Consider the following 18,687-nt stretch of genomic DNA (forward strand, 5'->3'; position numbering starts at 1 on the left):
AACAAACTCGAGGGACTAGTTTCGCCAAGGGAGCAAAGATGTGACTAGCTTTTGACTAGTCAACACCCACCTCCCCATTCCCTTCCATTTTCATTTTCATTTTCTTTTAACACTTTCAAGAATTCTCTCAAATCTTCAAACAAGAAATCATCATCCATTTTAAATCGATCAAGCTTCAATCCAAACAAATTACATATTTGGAATCCTTGCATCTTCCTCTTCGATTTCATACCAACCTCATCTCGTTTGGGTAACTTTCTAAAATCACTAGATTTTTGTGTTCTTGATGTTTTTAACTTATAAAGTTGTTAATTAGTGTCTATGGCTCAAGTCTAACATGAATATATGATTTATATGTTCGATTTCGTTATTTTTGATAACTAGCATGAACTTGAAAGTTTGGTGTGTTTGATTTATGATTTGGATGCTTAAATGTTGTTAATATGTTAAAGTGCAAGTATTAGATGTGTTCCTAGTGTCACTAGCTTCAATTTGATGTGTAGGTTGATTTGTAAAACTTCATAAACTTGATTAGTGATTTTGGTGATTTTGGATTAGGGTTTGATAAGCTTTATATGAACTTTTGGTGCATCAAATGCTATAAATTGTTGTTGATAAGTGTTTAGTTGCAATGTGTGTTTTATTACCTTCAAAACGGCATATCACATGTGTGAATTGGATTCCCGAAACTTAAAATGCATTTGATGAGCTTGAAACTTTGAAAATGGATTCTTAATGATCACTTGACGGAAAATCGGTTATTGAAATTGATGAATTGCTTGATGAAATGTGCTTAGTTGTTTTCCTTGTCAAATTACCTTTCTAATGATATAGGTTATGCGTTTTAAGTGTTTTCGGTGCATGAAATATGTTAAAATGAGTTTTGGTTCGTTACTTAAGTTATTTTTCTGCAATCAGCAATTCCCCAGGTTATGCGCGCCGCGCGTGCACCTGCGCGCCGCGCAAATCAGAAAAACCAAATAAATGGTTCCCTTGGTCGAGTTCTGACCTGGTATTGCACATGGGTGCGCGCCGCGCAACCCATAGCGCGCCGCGCATCTGCCCAGCTCATTTTGTCTTTGTTTTTCATGTCGCAAAAATGTTTCCCGCTTTACTATAACCCCGTTTACCATGAAACTTGACTATTATGCTCGTATATAACTTCTCATCATGAGAAAATTGTCGGACACCCGACCCGACCCCGTTGACTTTGACTTTGACCAAGTTTGACTTTTAGTCAAACTTAACCAAACGATTATACAATCGTTCTAACATGCTTAACTACTTGTGTCGTGCATGAAACTTGACAAATTGATCCACGTGCTATATTAATCGAGTCGTAACGAGCCATAGGACTAATTGAACATCTTTGACCCTTCGTGACTATCGTTATTGATACAACCTATTTGTTTAGGTCAAGACTAGCATTGTTTCTTGCACGATTACTTGTCGAAGTACTTTGTGGTTCGTGCATACAAGGTGAGATCATAGTCCCACTTTTACTCTTTTTGAACTTATATTTGGGATGAGAAAACATAAACGATTCTTTTGAACTAAGTGAACACAAGAACGGGAAAACAAACATTCTACATACGAGTTTAGAACAAAAAGCCTCAATTCGATTATCATTAGTTACACTTGACGGGTGTAAGCGAGAACTTATGTTATATGGCCATATGGGTTGACAACCCTCATCTTTGACGGTTCGCTACCGTCTACGGATGAAATATATTTTCGAGAATCAGTGTTTGTTCTAGCACTATGGATGGGGTATACAATTGGAATGTTAAGCTTTGATAATTGGGTGCTCGTGAATATTAACTTTTAGAATGTATTACTATTATTTCAACTTTGCAAACCTTGTGGTTCGACTTACTTTACTTTTACTCACATACTTACTTAAACCTATGATTTCACCAACGTTTTCGTTGACAGATTTCTATGTTTTTCTCAGGTTTTGCACTTTATGTGAAAAATGCTTCCGCTCATTATTTGATACTTGCATTGGATGTCGAGTATACATGCATTACTTGGAGCGTCTTTTGACTTTACTTTAAACCGTGTCGCCTAGATTTCAAATGTACTTATAACCTTGTAACTTAACTTTTGGTTGAACAATTCTCATAAACTTTGAAAACAATCTTTATTTTGAAATGAGGGTGACATATTTTGGTCAAACATTGTCATAAAGACTTATGACCAGGTAATGGGACCCACGTAGTCGACGCCGTCACTTGATGATTTGTCGGGGTCGCTACAAGTGGTATCAGAGCCTTGGTTGTAGGGATTTAGAGTTCATTTGTGTCCACCCCGAGTCATAGGGTACATAGGTGAATCTAGACTACAACCGGCATATAGACTAAAGTAGGAATTACTTGACTATTTGTGCATTTATACTCGAACTCTTCTATCATATCTAACTCGTATTCGATCTTGATCTTACGTTGATAAATTTTGTTGATGCGCCACCTTGACTTTATGAAGTAATGTTAAATGCACATGAGAATCAGGGTAATATAATTTCCGGGATTATATTACGGTGATTCACATGGACGTTCCGACACTATGACATAGAGAATTTAAGGCGAGTCAAGGAAAATTTTCTCTTTATCCTTATTCCATACTCCGGTTAGTATTGTTGAAAATACTAACCAACGATATTCTTGTGTCATGAAGGAACAATGGCTCACCAAGGTCAACACAATACTCCTCTCGAAACTCTAGAACAAGCTCTTCAACGAATGATAACCACCGCCATGGGTACGGCCGTGGCCGATCACTTTTCTAACAACAACAATCATGGAGCCGGTAATTCAATCGAAGGTTGCTCCTACAAGAACTTCATGAAGTACAATCCTCCCACTTTCGATGGAACCGGGGGACCGGTTACTCTCACCCGATGGTTTGAACAAACAGAATCCGTTTTTAGCATAAGCGGTTGTCAGGACCAAGATAAGGTCAAGTTTTCCACCCTCACTCTTACCGGTATCGCTCTCTCATGGTGGAACACGTATGTACAATCAGTGGGTATCGATGAAGCCCTTACACTCTCTTGGACCGAATTAAGAGAAAGGATGATCACCGAATACTTCCCGCGCGACGAGACTCGAAGGCTCGAACAGGGTCTAAGGAATTTAAAAACGGCCGGAAATGACCTCGAAGCTTATAATCAACGGTTTACCGAACTAGTCTCGATGTGTCCAAATCTCATGACTCCCGAATCCCTAAGAGTCGAACTTTACATGGATGGCCTCCCTAAGAGCATTCAACACAAGGTAATGACATCTCAACCCACTAACCTACAAGAGGCTTTAACAATGGCCCGCCAAGCCTTAAAAACGGTGAATGAAATGGAAGCACCGGCACCAATGGTCGAGAACCACCCGAGTAACAACAAAAGGACATGGGAAGCCTCTCAATCAAGCAACCACAACAATAACAACAACCCCGCCAAGAAGCCTTTTACCTCCAACGACAAGAAAGGCTATGCCGGAAAACTACCTTTTTGCAACAAATGCCACAAGCATCATTTTGGTGAATGTGGCAAGCTAATTTGCCATCGGTGCCAAGGTAGTGGTCATATTGCCAAGTATTGTGGAAGTACCGCCCCCGTCACTCAAAAGGGGCCCGACGCACCAAAGCCGAGTATTTGCTACAAATGTGGCCAATCGGGTCATTTTAGGAATGAATGCCCAAAGAATAAATCAAAAACCAACGCGCGCCGTTGAACTTACAACATCGACACCTAGGATGCCCGAGACGATGATGGACTAGTCACGGGTACGTTTCTTCACAACAAACCGTATATTTCATACTTATTCGATTCGAGTACCGTTAGACGTTTTATAACCAAGGATTTGACTCGTGCTCTTTATATTCCACCTCTTTCCCCCAGATACTACTTAGACGATTTAAGTGACCGACGGAAAATATTGTGTGCCTATAAATTTTATCGGAGGATATGCGTTAAGAAATTGGACTCGACACCTATAGAACTAAGGAACTCAAAACCTATTCATTAAGGAGAAATTGTTGCCCTACATTTATGTATAGATTATTGTGAACTAAGTAACTTTCGGTTGGAAACCAATACTCTCTTCCTCGTATCCATTACCTCATGATTATTTGCGTGGATCCCTTGTATTCCAAATCGACCTCCGTTCTGGTTATCACCAATTGGGGGTTAAGGGAGACGATGTCTCCTAAGCCATCTTCCGAACTCGCAACGTTAGTTGTAAATCTCTCTTAGTACCGTTTGATTTATTTAGGACTCCGTCCGTATTCATGAACCTCCTAAACCACGTATGCAACTTATCTAGACAAATCTGTTATCGTATTTATGGATGACATCTTAACTTATTTAAGTAAAGAAGGAAAACGAACAACGTCACCATCTTACGCTCGAACTTTTGAGAAAAGAGCAACTCTATACCCAATTATCCGAGTGAGAATTTCTGTTGAACGAAGTCCAATTTTCTAGACCATGATGTTAATGGTCAAGGCATTACAATCAATCTCGAAATCAAGCCACATGTAATCAGGAAACTCTACCAACTCGGACTTGTATTCGTAAAAATCTTAGATCTCGTCTGTTATTACCAAAGATTCATTTCTGACTTTTCTCGTGTTACACGACTTTTAAACTCGTTAACTCACTAAGGAAAACTTTAAACCTCTCCGTGTTCGAACCTTGAACGTAATTTTGCATGCAAACCTTTCTAGCTAAATTCGTATAGCACATAACAGAACTCAATATGGAAATAATTCTACTTAAACGCCCGAAAGGCATACTCTCTCGACTCGAAATCAACGGAACTGAAATTCGTTATTTTGCACGAAGAATTCGAATACTAAACTGTAGATCCGATCAACTTTCTCGTCATCACGTACCACACACATACCTCTGTTATTTCACCGTTACTGTCTGATATTACTGGAATTTAAGATAACACACAATCCAACGATACTTCACTCTTCTTTGACTTAACGCCCTTGTGTTTCTGATAATCGGTCAACTATTATTCAACCCCGAACTATACAACTACGTGTACTACCTCGTTTCTCTTTCAGACTTCAACTTTTGACAACTAGAGGCACGTTATGGCAACCCCGAGATGTAAGCTCATCCTATTCTCAGTCCTCATTTCACTCCTATCTTTATCGCTCGCATTTCCGTTTAAGGAAACTCCTTGTAACATTTCTCCATGGATAGAGAAACTCCTTATATTACATTAGTATTCGCCACGAGGGTGAATAGTCCTAACGAACATTTTTCGAACCCTAACTGACTTGTTCAAACATATCTTAAGAGATTCTACACCAACACGGTGTATCTTTGTCATTTATCCTGTATCGAAATACTCGTTTCACTTCTAGTGTTACAAGAAACCTTGGGAACCCGCTTAGACATGAGTACCGCGTACCACCCACAAACTGACGAACCGAGCAAACGAACGATTTACGTCTTGGAAAGACATGTCACAAACTCATATTGTCACCTTTAGTAGATCACTCTTACAACAGTAGTTACCACTCGTGTGTTCACGCGCACTTTCCGAAACCCTATATGACCGCTAATGTCATACCCCTGTTCATATAACCAAAGCATCAACCACCGAAATCTGAACTCCATCAAGAAACAACAATCGAGATCATTCAAATCCGAGGAGGGCTCGAGACGATCCGTAGTCGCCAAAAGAGTTATACCAAACTTAGATGAAAACCTCACAAATCCCAGTGTGTAACCGCGTAATATTGAGAAACCGCACCTTGGAAAGGTGTAATCCATTTTGGGAAATCGAGAAAGGCTAGATCCGCAATATCGAACCTTTTGAAACCTTGGGGCGTATTGGAACCGCTTCCTACCGTTTAGAACTTCCGACTAAATTAAGTTTCCGTTTACCCTACATTTCGTGTAACAAACTTAGAAACGTGTCCTGCGGAACAGGAACGTGCAATCCTGCTAGATACACCAACTATCGATGACAAACTTCTCTTCATAGGAAAACCAGTTGAAACCGGGGATCGTAAAACCAAACCTTAATACAACGTAAAACCCTGACTATCCAAATTCATGAGAACACTCAAGGACGTACCTACACTTATTCATGTCATGAACAACGTAAAGTCTCGAGTAAGAGATATCGACTACTACTTCCAACTAAATTTCGGGACGAAATTTCTTTTGAGGTGTGGATAATGTAACATCCCGCGTTTTTCCGTTAAATTTATTTTAACACCGTCTTTTTTTTTTAAATAATATCTTTCGTCATTTAATTTGGCATCTTTCGTTAACTAACGTTCATAATATTCTCGTTATTTAATTATAACATCACTCGTTTACTCTAACGTTTTAAAATATTTCGTTTGGTTAATTCCCGCACCCGACAACAAACTCGAGGGACTAGTTTCGCCAAGGGAGCAAAGATGTGACTAGCTTTTGACTAGTCAACACCCACCTCCCCATTCCCTTCCATTTTCATTTTCATTTTCTTTTAACACTTTCAAGAATTCTTTCAAATCTTCAAACAAGAAATCATCATCCATTTTAAATCGATCAAGCTTCAATCCAAACAAATTACATATTTGGAATCCTTGCATCTTCCTCTTCGATTTCATACCAACCTCATCTCGTTTGGGTAACTTTCTAAAATCACTAGATTTTTGTGTTCTTGATGTTTTTAACTTATAAAGTTGTTAATTAGTGTCTATGGCTCAAGTCTAACATGAATATATGATTTATATGTTCGATTTCGTTATTTTTGATAACTAGCATGAACTTGAAAGTTTGGTGTGTTTGATTTATGATTTGGATGCTTAAATGTTGTTAATATGTTAAAGTGCAAGTATTAGATGTGTTCCTAGTGTCACTAGCTTCAATTTGATGTGTAGGTTGATTTGTAAAACTTCATAAACTTGATTAGTGATTTTGGTGATTTTGGATTAGGGTTTGATAAGCTTTATATGAACTTTTGGTGCATCAAATGCTATAAATTGTTGTTGATAAGTGTTTAGTTGCAATGTGTGTTTGATTACCTTCAAAACGGCATATCACATGTGTGAATTGGATTCCCGAAACTTAAAATGCATTTGATGAGCTTGACACTTTGAAAATGGATTCTTAATGATCACTTGACGGAAAATCGGTTATTGAAATTGATGAATTGCTTGATGAAATGTGCTTAGTTGTTTTCCTTGTCAAATTACCTTTCTAATGATATAGGTTATGCGTTTTAAGTGTTTTCGGTGCATGAAATATGTTAAAATGAGTTTTGGTTCGTTACTTAAGTTATTTTTCTGCAATCAGCAATTCCCCAGGTTATGCGCGCCGCGCGTGCACCTGCGCGCCGCGCAAATCAGAAAAACCAAATAAATGGTTCCCTTGGTCGAGTTCTGACCTGGTATTGCACATGGGTGCGCGCCGCGCAACCCATAGCGCGCCGCGCATCTGCCCAGCTCATTTTGTCTTTGTTTTTCATGTCGCAAAAATGTTTCCCGCTTTACTATAACCCCGTTTACCATGAAACTTGACTATTATGCTCGTATATGACTTCTCATCATGAGAAAATTGTCGGACACCCGACCCGACCCCGTTGACTTTGACTTTGACCAAGTTTGACTTTTAGTCAAACTTAACCAAACGATTATACAATCGTTCTAACATGCTTAACTACTTGTGTCGTGCATGAAACTTGACAAATTGATCCACGTGCTATATTAATCGAGTCGTAACGAGCCATAGGACTAATTGAACATCTTTGACCCTTCGTGACTATCGTTATTGATACAACCTATTTGTTTAGGTCAAGACTAGCATTGTTTCTTGCACGATTACTTGTCGAAGTACTTTGTGGTTCGTGCATACAAGGTGAGATCATAGTCCCACTTTTACTCTTTTTGAACTTATATTTGGGATGAGAAAACATAAACGATTCTTTTGAACTAAGTGAACACAAGAACGGGAAAACAAACATTCTACATACGAGTTTAGAACAAAAAGCCTCAATTCGATTATCATTAGTTACACTTGACGGGTGTAAGCGAGAACTTATGTTATATGGCCATATGGGTTGACAACCCTCATCTTTGACGGTTCGCTACCGTCTACGGATGAAATATATTTTCGAGAATCAGTGTTTGTTCTAGCACTATGGATGGGGTATACAATTGGAATGTTAAGCTTTGATAATTGGGTGCTCGTGAATATTAACTTTTAGAATGTATTACTATTATTTCAACTTTGCAAACCTTGTGGTTCGACTTACTTTACTTTTACTCACATACTTACTTAAACCTATGATTTCACCAACGTTTTCGTTGACAGATTTCTATGTTTTTCTCAGGTTTTGCACGTTATGTGAAAAATGCTTCCGCTCATTATTTGATACTTGCATTGGATGTCGAGTATACATGCATTACTTGGAGCGTCTTTTGACTTTACTTTAAACCGTGTCGCCTAGATTTCAAATGTACTTATAACCTTGTAACTTAACTTTTGGTTGAACAATTCTCATAAACTTTGAAAACAATCTTTATTTTGAAATGAGGGTGACATATTTTGGTCAAACATTGTCATAAAGACTTATGACCAGGTAATGGGACCCACGTAGTCGACGCCGTCACTTGACGATTTGTCGGGGTCGCTACAAAAGATAGATCTATCGGGCCCAACAAGCCTCATCCAAAGTACCGGATGCTTTATTACTTCGAAATTTATATCATGTCCGAAGGAGGATCCCGGAATGAAGGGGATATTCTTATATGCATATTGTTAATGTCGGTTACCAGGTGTTCAATCCATATGAATGATATTTTTGTCTCTATGCATGGGACGTATGATTATGAGAAATGGAAGTATGAAATCTTGTGGTCTATTAAAATTATGAAATGATTCTTTATGATAAACTAATGAACTCACCAACCTTTTGGTTGACACTTTAAAGCATGTTTATTCTCAGGTACGAAAGAAATCTTTCGCTGTGCATTTGCTCATATTAGAGATATTACTTAGAGTCATTCATGACATATTTCAAAAGATGTTGCATTCGAGTCGTTGAGTTCATCAAGATTATTATTAAGTCAATTATATTTGGATATATTATGAAATGCTTTACATGCCTGTCAACTGTCGATGTAACGAAAGTTTGTCTTTTAAAAACGAATGCAATGTTTGTAAAATTTATCATATAGAGGTCAATTACCTCGCGATGTAATCAACTGTTGTGAATCGTTTGTAATCGATATGGACTTCGTCCGGATGGATTAGGACGGGTCCTTTCAAAAGGGTTTGGTCCGATTCGAGTTTTGGGTGATTTTAGCAAGTTTTCAGCTCAGTTTCAGCAAATGGGGTCTGGAGCGCCGCTCCAAAAGGGCGCGCGCCGCTCCATTAGGCATAAAATTCAGTTCGAGCATTTTAAAAAGGCTTGATTTTCAGTTCATCAGAGAGTGGCGCACCGCGCAACTATTTGGCGCGCCACGCGGATGTATGGTGCGCCGCGCGAGTCTTAATCCGGGTTCAGATTTCCACTTATTTAAAGCCCGAAAATTACCCTAATTTATCACTTTCACATCCAGATGATTTCCAGCAGCTTTTTGACGAACTTAGGCGATTTTTGGGGCTTCTCAAGGTCATTCTAACACATCAATCATTCCGGAAACAAGTCTCGATCCGTCTATCGTTCAAGATTCAATCATTAATTAGGTTAATCTCTTTGTTTAAAACAATGAATTCTTCTATTACTTTGATTGTGATTTTTGTTCTAGCCATGATTTTTGGCTAAACTTTTAATGTTTGTCTAGATTGAATATTTGCATGTGTTTGGATGATACTTTGTAGTTTTATTAATTAATACATGATAATTATGAGTTTTGATTAAGAACCATTCTTGTGGGTGTTGATTATTGTTACTAGGTTGATTAGTGAATCTTGTTTGAACAAAGGGAACCCTGTTTCAATTTAGTGATCTAATTTCCAATTGATTTGTCTTAACCGATTGGGTGCTTACTGGACCAAGGGGGTAAACCGGGTAACATTGATTGAACAAAGCAGGGGTGAATTGTGTGGAGCGAACGCGTAACCAATTAAATCTTAATCTTATAATTAGCTAGTTACTAAGTCACAAACGAAAGAGGTGTTTGGTAAAAGGGAACCCTACGCCAATAAATCCTAGTTTGACGTGTTTGCTAAAAGAGAACTCTGGGTAAACCGACTCTGTAATTGCATGCATTGATAAATAGAACTAGTGCTTAATAACAAATCGTCCAACACTGCGAATAGGAGATCTAGGCGAACATTCTTTTATCTATTGAATTCAAACTATCTTTATTTTCCGTTGAGTCTGTTATTTGATTTATTTAAACTTAAAAACCCAAAAATATTGTCTTTACTTTTAAATCTATCTTGATTTGGCTAATCGTTAAATAACCACCAAAACAAACTATCTTGTACTTTCAATTTTCGTAGATTAATTTATTTTATTTTATTAGTACAATCTTAATTCTCACGTTAAAACTGTCCTTGGAACGATTTCGGAATTACCAATTTCATACTATTACACGATCGGGTACACTGCCCGTTAGTGTGTAGTAATCTTTAAACCGGCATTTTTCAGAGATAAATTATATACTAGATTTTACACATCAAGTTTTTGGCACCGCTGCCGGGGAGAGTTGTGTCGAAAATTAAGATTGTTATCTAATTGTTCTTAGTTTAGTTTAGTTATAGTTTATTATTTCTTTTTGTTATTCTCTAGTTGAATCGGTGCGTTTAATCAGTTGTTAGTTGTGATTTCACAGGTAACAGGTAGTGCATGCCACATACGCGTTCTTCTAATTCTCCGATTCTTCAACCATTTGCAGAACCCGAAAGAGACTTATTCAGAGCGTTAAGTCACGAACAACAGTCCACAGTGGATTCATCTTTTTTTTCAAGTGCTAATATAATTAATTTGGGAAGTAGTTCTGAGACTATGGTGCCCGATACACCACCTGAAATCAGAGAAGAAGAAGAATCTTACATCTCCTTAGATCTTTCCGAGACTAAAGATATGGCGGACCAAGAACAACCACCTCGTCCTCAGACTATGGCACAAAAGTTGAAGGCCACACGAGGGGGCCAAGGCAATTCGATTACTCAACCGAACATCACTCAGCCTTTTCAAATTACAGGGCCGATCCTGAATTTGATTTCTTCTGATTGCCGATTTTATGGCAAGGATACTGAGGATGCTAACGAGCATCTTCGTAATTTTAATGATGTTTGCAATTTGTTTAAGTTGCATGAGGTTGCCGATACTTCAGTCAAGACAAGGCTTTTTCCTTGGACTCTTAAGGGAGAAGCCAAGAGATGGTTAGATAAGCAACCAGAGGGCACGATTACCTCTTGGGAGACTTTGGAGGATAAGTTTTTATCGAAGTTTTTCCCTGCGTCTCGAGCTGCTAGACTTCAAGCAGAAATTTCTCAATTCAGACAAAAGAGCAGTGAGACATTGTTTGATGCTTGGGACCGTTTTGCTACTTTGTTATGCTCATGCCCGCAACATGGGTTGAATGATTTACAGAAGGTCCAGATTTTCTACAAAGGTTGTGATATCCCTACTCGTCAGACTATTGATCAAGCCGCAGGTGGTACGTTAATGGATAAGACCGAAGAAGAGGCGCTAGAGATAATTGAAAAGCAAGCTGCTTACTCTCACGAATGGCATCAAGATCATGAGTCATTCCATTCAGCTTCAGTTAAGAAGACCGAAACCCATGGTGCATATGACGATTTTGGGTCTATAAGTGCTAAGTTGGATTCCTTTGGTAGGAATTTGGAGAAGATAAATAAGGATATTCATGGTATGAAAGTTGGTTGTGAGTATTGTGGGGGATTGCATCTGGCAAAAGATTGTGATGCAGGTTTGACTATGAATCAGAAGGAAGAGATATCTTATATTAGTCAGCAGAACAACAATCAGTTTCAGGGACGTGCGCAGTTTAATAGGAATTTCAATAATCCCTATAATCCTCAAGGTAATCAAGGTTCGAGGTTTCAGCCAGGTTCTAGTGGAGGATATCAACAGCAAGCTGGGTATTTTCAGAAACCCCAAGCCGAAGAGAAAAAGTCCAACCTTGAAGCTATGATCGAGAAGGTTGTGATATCTCAAACTCAGCTTGTTACTACTGTTACTCAGAACAATGAGAAGAATGACCAAATGTTTAAAAATCAACAAGCAGCGATTCAGAATCTTGAGAAACAAATTGGTCAGCTTGCTAGTCAGAATAATTTGAGGAAACCGGGGGAGTTACCGAGTAAGACCGATAACAACCCGAAGAATGGGCACGTTAATTTTATCACTACCCGCAGTGGTTTAGCATATGATTCACCGAGTAAGCCCGATGAGGATGATTTACGAGTGCCGTTGGTTAAGGATAGTGAGCCGGTAGTTGTTAGTGAACCGGAGGGGGGTAAGGAGCCGGAACAGGTGATTGAGAAGGTTGTGAGGGTACCAGAAACTGTTGCTGCTAAACCGGTAGTTAAAGAGTATCAACCACCGCTCCCATTCCCGAGGAAGCAGAGACTAGAGAAGCTGGAGGCAGAAAAGTCCAAGTTCATGGAATTGATTAGAAAAGTTAACATTAATTTGCCTTTTATTGATGTGATTGCAGGTATGCCGAAGTATGCAAGGTTTCTTAAGGACTTGCTGACCAACAGGAAGAAGCTGGAGAATGTGTCTTCAGTCAGGTTGAATGCCGCATGCTCAGCGGTAGTTGCAAACAAGCTTCCCGAGAAGCTTGAGGATCCTGGAAGTTTTACCATTCCTTGTTTATTGGGTAACTTGGATTGTATGCGGGCGTTGGCAGATTTGGGGGCTAGCATAAATTTAATGCCATATTCTATTTATTTGAAGCTAGACCCCAGGGAGTTGAAACCCACACGAATGGCTATTCAGCTAGCAGACCGCTCTATTAAATTCTCTCGTGGAATTATCGAGAATATGCTAGTTAAGACCGGGTCGTTGGTTTTCCCGGCCGATTTCGTGGTGTTAGATATGGAAGTGGATGATAGAATTCCACTGATTTTGGGTCGGCCATTTTTAAATACTGCTAGGTGTATCATTGATGTATATGGCCAACAGTTGACCCTTCGGATAGATATTTTGCATGCAACTTTTTCAATCGACCATACTTTAAAATACCCTGCGTACACCGATGATGTATGCTATTTTCTTAACACTGTGAATGTCCACTCTGAGTTATTGCAGGAATTCCCAGAGTTACAGGGTTCAGGAAAATGCTCATTGGTTGAAATTGATGAAGAGTTGCAGGTTGAGGAGGTGGACATTTTGACCACCTTGATGGAAAACGGCTATGAGCCGACTGAGGAGGAGTTCAAGGAACTCGAACGCGATGCAGATTACCGGAGCAAGTCTTTAATTGAAGAACCTCCCGAGTTAGAATTAAAGCCACTTCCAGATCATTTGGAATACGCTTATTTGTAGGAGGAATCTAAGCTTCCGGTAATTATTTCTTCTTCTCTTACTACAGGTCAGAAAACTGAGCTTGTAACCATGCTGCAGGCCCATAAACCGGCCATTGCGTGGAAAATTCACGACATTAAGGGTGTTAGTCCCTCCTATTGCACCCACAAAATCCTAATGGAGGATAACTCCAAACCTGTGGTGCAACATCAAAGGAGGTTGAACCCGCACATGCAAGATGTCGTGAAGAAAGAGATCATTAAGCTCCTCGATGCAGGTCTGATTTACCCGATCTCTGACAGTCCTTGGATTAGCTCGGTACACTGTGTACCTAAGAAAGGTGGTATGACTCTTACCACCAATGATAAAAATGAGTTAATTTCCACTAGGACTGTCACGGGGTGGCGTGTTTGTATTGACTATCGAAAGTTGAACGACGCCACACGCAAAGACCACTTCCCGTTACCTTTCATGGATCAAATGCTAGAGAGGTTAGCGGGAAACAGCTTTTATTGTTTTCTTGATGGTTTTTCGGGCTATTTCTAAATTCCTATCTCGCCCGAGGACCAAGAGAAAACTATTTCACATGCCCGTATGACACATTTTCATACCGACGCATGCCCTTTGGCCTTTGCAATGCTCCGGCCACTTTTCAAAAGTGCATGATGGCCATATTCCACGATATGATAGAGGATTGCATGGAGGTGTTCATGGATGATTTTTCGGTCTTCGGTGACACTTTTGATTCATGCCTTATGAATTTAGAACGGATGTTGGAACGGTGTGAAAAGTCTAATCTTGTGCTCAATTGGGAGAAGTGCCATTTCATGGTTCAAGGAGGCATAGTTCTCGGGCACAAGATTTCCAAAGACGGTATTGAGGTGGATCCTGCGAAGGTAACGGCTATTAAGAACCTTCCACCTCCCACCGATGTTAAGGGTGTTCGGAGTTTTCTCGGGCATGCCGGTTTTTACCGGCGGTTTATTAAGGATTTCTCTAAAATCGCTAACCCGATGAACAAACTCCTTGAAAAGGACACGCCGTGGAATTTCTCTGACGAGTGCCAAAAGGCATTCAATCTTCTGAAGGAGAAACTGATCAATGCACCAATCATAATTGCTCCGAATTGGTCCCTTCCATTCGAGCTTATGTGCGATGCTTCCGATTTTGCTGTTGGCTCTATTTTGGGTTAAAGGGTCGAGAAACATTTCTGACCCATCTACTATGCAAGCAAGACCTTGCAGGGAGCCCAATTGAATTATACTACCACTGAAAAGAAGCTCCTTGCGGTGGTCTTTTCTTTTGATAAGTTCAGGTCCTATTTAGTCTTGTCTAAGACTATAGTTTTTACGGACCATTCTGCTCTGAAGTACCTATTTTCGAAACCGGATGCGAAACCTCGACTGCTTAGATGGATCTTGCTTTTGCAAGAATTCGACATCGAGATCCGGGATAAGAAGGGTGCTGAAAATCTAGCAGCTGACCACTTGTCTAGACTCGAGAACCCAAATCTCGAAGTCCTTCACGAATCGAGTATCCATGATGATTTTCCCGATGAATATCTCATGGCGATGGACAAGGTGGATGAGCCGTGGTACGTGGACATTGCTAATCATCTGGTTGGGGGATTCTTGGAAAAAGGGTGGTCGCATCAAAAGAGGAAGAAATTCTTCAGTGACCTTAAGTACTATTTCTGGAAGGCTCCCTATCTTTTTCGTTGTTGTCCTAATGGGGTTATTCGCCGGTGGGTTTCCGGTGAGGAGTGTACGCGTATTTTGACCGAGTGCCATAGTGGGCCTACCGGTGGGCATTTTGGACCCCAAATCACGGGGCGTAAAGTCTATGATGCCGGTTTTTTTTTGCCGACAATTTTCAAGGATGCCCACCGGATTTGCAAGTCGTGCGATTCTTGCCAAAGAGCCAGTAAAGTCACCAAACGGGATGAGATGCCTCAACAAAGCATCCAAGTTTGCGAAGTATTTGACGTTTGGGGAATTGACTTTATGGGGCCATTTCCGAAATCTCAGAATTATAGTTACATACTCGTTGCCATTGACTATGTGTCTAAATGGGCCGAAGCACAAGCTTTACCCACAAACGATGCACGAGTTGTGATTTCCTTTCTTAAGCGTTTATTCTCTCGATTTGGAACTCCTAAAGCTTTAATTAGCGATAGGGGTACTCATTTTTGTAACGCCCAAATGGAGAAGGTATTGAAGCGATATGGAGTTCTCCATAAAGTTTCTACTTCATACCATCCTCAAACGAGAGGACAAGTTGAGAACACTAATCGAGCTCTTAAGGGGATTCTTGAGAAAACGGCGGGCTCGAATCCGAAGGAGTGGGCGAACAAGGTCGATGAAGCTTTGTGGGCATTTCAAACCGCCTAAAAAATGCCAATTGGTACCACTCCTTATCGGTTGGTTTATGGGAAAGCGTGCCATCTTCCATTGGAGATTGAGCATAAGGCTTTGTGGGCACTTAAAAAGTGCAATTTAGATTTGAAGGAGGCCGGACGCCAAAGGGCGGGGCAGTTGAATGAGCTTGGTGAATTACGCCGTGATGCGTATGAGAATTCGTTAATTTATAAAGAGAAAACCAAGCTATGGCATGATAGGAGGTTAAAGGGTCCAAAAGAGTTTAATGAAGGCGATCGAGTGCTTTTGTTTAACTCTATATTAAAGCTTTTACCGGGAAAACTTAAGTCCCGGTGGACGGGACCATTTGAGGTTGTTAAGGTGTACCCTTACGGTGCGATTGAGTTGAAAAATGCTAGTGGTACAACCTTTAAGGTTAATGGACATCGTGTGAAGAAATATTTTGATGGTCCATTGGAGATCGATGATGGGGTTCACGTTGAACCCAATCCTAAGGTTACTTGAAGTTGGAAAAGAGTCTTGTGAATGACTCGGTAATAAACTTCACATTGTTATATAGTTTGTATATTTTTGTGCTTGTTTGATAATATGTGCAATATAATCATGCTTGGATTTTTGTTGGGGTTTGTTTGTTGGTTTTAGGTTGAGAAAATGGGTTTAAAATGTGCAAAATGCGAAATTCTGGTGTAACAGCCATTTGGAGCACCGCCCCATTTCATGGCGCGCCGCGCAAACCTGTGGTACCTGAGGTACCAGATATTCAAATATGCTCGACATGTTTTTTCAGTTATTTGGAGTGCCGCGCAGCCTTTTGGCACGCCGCGCGATATCCTAGCGCGCCGCGCGATATCCTGTCAGCCAGCTGTTTAGTTTTTAAATGGAAATAAAAACGAATTTACTCCACCACAAATAATAAAACACGGGTTCCAGCTATTTTTATTCCCAATCCCTTCAATTATTTTCATTCTGTACAAGACTTTTACACCTACAACACTTAGATCTTCAAAACCCTAATTCTCAAAACTTTGATTTCTTGTTTCAATTAACTTCAATCTTTCAAGAATGGCTCCCACTAAGGTCCGAATTTGTTTCTTTCTAACTAATTTCATCTTATTATGTGTAATTGTTTGTTTAATTCTTGATTATCATGATGAATTAATGTGGGGTTGCTTTAATTTGGGTTATGTGATTCAATTAGTCATGGGTTTTGTTAGATTATCTTTGTATGCTTTAATTTCATGATGAATTTTGTGTTTTTAGAAGTTTTACATGAACCTAGGGTTGTAGGTTTAAAAATCCGAATTTTGTAAGTGAGAAAGGGGATATTTGCTTGAAAGTGTGGTAGTTCTTGAATTGTTCATGTGTTTTTGAGCTAGTGTGGGGTTGTGTCCATATGGGCGGGTCAAATTGTTTTGAATGACTTGAGCTATATTGTTTTAATTATGTATAATGCCATGCTAGTATGGATTAAACATATGATTTTAAATTGTGATGAAGATTTTGTAAATGGTTGTTGGAATTGGTAAAAGTTTACAAACGTGGTGAAGTTATTGGATTGTTGGAAATTAAAAGAGTGATAAGTAATTATGTTTGTCATGTTTTGGTAGTGTTGATATATTAGTAGGATTCATGAGTTGTTATGTCTTAAGGGATAATGTGATATGGTTGAGATTGTAGTTCTTGACATGTTTTTACAAGAGTTATTTGTTAATTTGATGATTGTTTTAAAAGGTGGATTAGCATGAAACATGGTTTGGTTGTTAAGGGTATTCGGTGCTCATTATTATTTCTAACACTAACTTTTGAGTTTTGTGTTTTGTTTTCTTTACTTGTTTCATGAATGTAGAGAACAAGAGGTAACCAAGGACAACCACAACAACCACCGAACAATCCGGAACTATGGTTGTCCCACATTGCTAATAATGAGGATTTGGAACAGAGGTTTACGATTAATATTGCTCGTCCGATTAAGCAAACTTTCTATTTGGATTGGTCGCAACTTTCAGCGGCGAATGTTCATGCTTTTTGAAGATTGAGTGGTTACTTATGGGTTGTTTATTCGGGTATTGAGTTGAGACCTTATGAGAGGTTGTTTGAAGTTAATGAAGACGTTTTAGAGCAGTTAACTGTAGAATTCTTTTCAACTGTGAGTTGTCGGCCTAGAGCTTCTCCTACCGAGTCAGACTTCTTAATATTTAGGCTTGGTGGGATGGAGCGCCGCATGAGTAAAATAGGATTGGCTCGGGCATTAGGTTTATATCCCGAGTTGACTGATGATACTGATTTACAGTACCATTTGATGGGTTGCAGAGTTTTTGGTGAGGAAGCTTTTAGTGAAAGTCTTTATTGGCCAACGGTGGCAAATCCAGGGGTTGGTGCTTTTAGCTCTAGTCGAAGTATTCAATCAAATCTTCGACCTGAGGACCAGATTATTTTTAAGATGATTGCTAGCATGTTTATGGCCCGTAAAAACACAAACAAGATTCAGCGAAGAGACCTTTGGATTCTTCAACAGATTAAAGCAAGAGAGTCAATTGATGTTCCGTGTATGTTGGGGGCTTGGTTTCAAGAAATTGGTACCGATAACCGTCCTGAGCGCCCGTTGTTGGGGGGTCATTTAGTGACAAGGTTGGCTACGGCATTTTCAGTCCCTACTGATAGGTGCACTGTGTTGGGGGCTGAAGCGATGCCCACGAATATTTTGTTTTTCTCGAAAGCTGAGTTTATTCGTCGAGGTTCGTTAGGATGGGTTTTGGTGGATGATGAACAGCAACAACCGGGTCAAGGTCGAGGACGTGGTGCTAGTAGGTCCACGTATGAAGCGGGGAGTTCAAGTGCAAATGTTCAGG

General features: G+C 39.7%; 1 non-coding gene across 1 annotated transcript; it reads right to left on the minus strand.

Annotated features, from left to right (window-relative positions):
- Window positions 1-11,438: 11,438 nt before the first annotated feature.
- LOC139856706 (small nucleolar RNA R71) lies at window positions 11,439-11,545 on the minus strand. The gene has a single exon (XR_011762169.1). It is a non-coding gene; the product is annotated as a small nucleolar RNA R71 (small nucleolar RNA).
- Window positions 11,546-18,687: the final 7,142 nt, after the last annotated feature.

Source organism: Rutidosis leptorrhynchoides, chromosome 6 (assembly GCF_046630445.1).
Source record: "Rutidosis leptorrhynchoides isolate AG116_Rl617_1_P2 chromosome 6, CSIRO_AGI_Rlap_v1, whole genome shotgun sequence".
NCBI classification, from domain to species: domain Eukaryota; kingdom Viridiplantae; phylum Streptophyta; class Magnoliopsida; order Asterales; family Asteraceae; genus Rutidosis; species Rutidosis leptorrhynchoides.